The sequence below is a fragment of the Lagenorhynchus albirostris genome, chromosome 8 (genome assembly GCF_949774975.1).
Source record: "Lagenorhynchus albirostris chromosome 8, mLagAlb1.1, whole genome shotgun sequence".
Classification (NCBI taxonomy): Eukaryota; Metazoa; Chordata; class Mammalia; order Artiodactyla; family Delphinidae; genus Lagenorhynchus; species Lagenorhynchus albirostris.
In genome coordinates, this window is record NC_083102.1 from 39,726,258 (window position 1) to 39,729,126 (window position 2,869).

Here is a 2,869-nt window from a genome sequence, read left to right on the forward strand (position 1 = left end):
CATGTAAAACCTATGAACTGGAAGAGGCTCCCTTGAGAATCAGAGTGTCACTGGCTTAAAATAATTTTTCTTCAGGATTACAGACAAACATTCTCAGATCAAAGTTTTCCAAACAATGCAACCATCTCTATTTTACATTTGATATGATGTCATCACAAACCAAGATCTTTCCATTAAAGTGTCAAGACTCAGATTTATACTACAGACATAAAAATAAAAGCTAAATACCGAGGCAAGGAACATTAATGGAAGTTATATACATGAATTAAGGGGAAAGTGCACCTCTGAGTGTTGTTTATGTAAAAGGCTATTTGTAAATTTGAGCTTGCATTTCCTCAGACATTATTTGAGAGTGTTTATATTACTGATGTGCAAGAAACATTTCTCACATTTTAATTATACTGTGGAACAAACTGATTCCAATCAACACATTGAGGACAGGTTTACAGTCCGTGAGCAACAAAGCACTCCCATTCATATAGAGCCCAGATTTTATTCATACAAATATTAACATGTATTTAGTACCTACTATATGCTAGGATCTCTACTAAAACAGGTATTTAGATACTAATCCCTCTCTGCTGCACGTATAATGAGGTTTCCTCCTTTGTGTCCCTAACTCAAAATAAGAACATTTTCTTTTCTTTTTGTTTTTTGACCGCTTAATTTGCACTTTAATGTGTAATACTCGAGGTACAAGAAAATTGCATCTAAGATTGTTGTAAATAAAAGAAATCAGGTCATCAACGGCTCCAGAGTGAACAGCATCTTCATAACCTCCATGCTTATCGTCTTTGCATTCTGAGTGTAATTTAATAAGATCATCAATTCGAAGAACGGTAATTGCATCTTCAGTTGCAAATTTCAAACTCTTAACTTTAACTATGGTTGGTTCAAACATCCCTGCCTGTTTGTTGTCTCGGGGTTTACCATTGACCAGGTCAAGACCAATCCTTTTTAGATTTTTGTGTTCTGGGTTAACCTGAGCCTCATGATGAAAAGTTCTTAATTTTGCAACCAGATCTGTGGAGCCTTGGGCAGCATTAACTGCCAGAGTATTAGGAATAACAGGAAGAGATCTTGTAAATTCCACAATAGCAAGCTGTTCCCGGGAGCCCACGCTGGTTGCGTAGTTTTCAAGGTATATGGAAGGGGCTGCTTCTACAGCGCCTCCACCCGGAATCACAGATTTTGACTCCAAAACTCTTCACCACACGAAGAGCATCATGTAAAGAGTACGCCATCTGGTCACACATGAAATCATTCGCCCTACGTAAGATGACTGAGGCAGAGGTATGAGCCTTAGTGCTACTTAAAAAATACTGAAATTCTTAAATCAATGCTTTAATAAGTCCACATAGAAATTCACTCTAAGTGCCTCGATTAAATCCTGCTTACACAGGACATTTAGACACGGAAGCAATGTCTAGACCACGGACAAGAGATGAAATGGTTACTTCAGCTCAATTCACAGTGGCCCAACATTATTTTATCCCATGTGTATAACTGCTCGTATCCCTGAAAGATTATAGCAGCAAATAAATGGGAAAGAGAACAACATTTTCTATGTGGCAAAGAGAAGCAATAGGTCAGCACAGTGAGGCAAGCAAGGGCCAGGTCATGAAGGATCTTGTGTGTCATTCTATATATAACATTGAAAGCTATGAAAAATACAGAACTTTTTAATCTGAGGAGGTATGGGATCAGATTTTCATTTGTAAAATATCGTTCTGGACAAAGTGAAAAGAACGAGGTACAAGTAAGGGCAAGAAGAGGGTTCAAGGTCCCTGTAGTAATAAAGGGCTTGAGTGTGGATGAAGTTTGAATAGGTGCATTGACATAATTTGGTAATCAAATGAGTTTGAGGTAAAGGATTGAAGGCAAGGATAACTCTTTGTTTCCTGGCTTCAGCTCCCAGACAAGAAATGATGCCATTGGCTAAAAGAGGGAATAGAAAAAGAAGCAGGTTACCAGGAGTGGAGACTGACAGATAATGCATTCAGTTCTAAATATGTTGAGTCTGAGGTACCCTGTTGGCAGCCCATGTGAAAATGTCTAGAAAGCTCTAGGAAATGTGTCTAGAGCTCAGAAAAGATATAAAGGGAATACATGAGACTTATGGTGTAGCTGAGCTCCTGCAAGGAGAGTCTCTGGTGGAAGAGATTAATAATGAAAACAATAGTAATGGCCAACCTTTAAAGTGTGCTTCCTATTTGCCGGACCCTGTTTTAAGCCCTTTACATATATTAACTGATCTCATCCTCACATAAATCCAATCATTATCCCCATTTTGTGGTTTGTAAGACTAAGGCTTAGATAACTGAAGCAACTTGCACAAAGTCACACACAGCTAGTCAGTGCTGGAGCTGGGATATGAACCCAGAACAGACTGTCTCCAGCCTGTGCTCTTAGCCTTTACACAACACAGCCTTCCTAAGAGAGGCTGACCACAGAGGTCACCCTGGACTGCAGTGATGTGGGAAGAAGGAAATGATCACTCAAAGAATACTGAGAATAGGACACTATAAAAGGGAATGGGAAGACCAAGGAAGAAATAGTTTTAAGAATTAGGAAGTCTTGGGCCTCCCTGGTGGCCCAGTGGTTGAGAGTCCACCTGCCGATGCAGGGGACACGGGTTCGTGCCCCGGTCTGGGAGGATCCCACATGCTGCGGAGCAGCTGGGCCCGTGAGCCATGGCTGCTGAAAAAAAGAATTAGGAAGTCTTCAGGGAAGGCAAACACTAAAGGTATCATTAGTACATATCATTTCTTCGTATCGGAAGAGAAAAAAATATTTTTTTCTGAAAAGAAAGCAAATAAAGCTTGTAAGTAATCTAGTAATAATGTTGCAAACATTTCTTCTGAAATTA

At 39.6% G+C, this 2,869-nt stretch overlaps 1 non-coding gene across 1 annotated transcript; it reads right to left on the reverse strand.

Moving 5' to 3' along the window:
* Positions 1 to 1,420: 1,420 nt before the first annotated feature.
* On the reverse strand, positions 1,421 to 1,550 carry LOC132525035 (small nucleolar RNA SNORA20). The gene has a single exon (XR_009542164.1). It is a non-coding gene; the product is annotated as a small nucleolar RNA SNORA20 (small nucleolar RNA).
* Between the last annotated feature and the right edge of the window lie 1,319 nt (positions 1,551 to 2,869).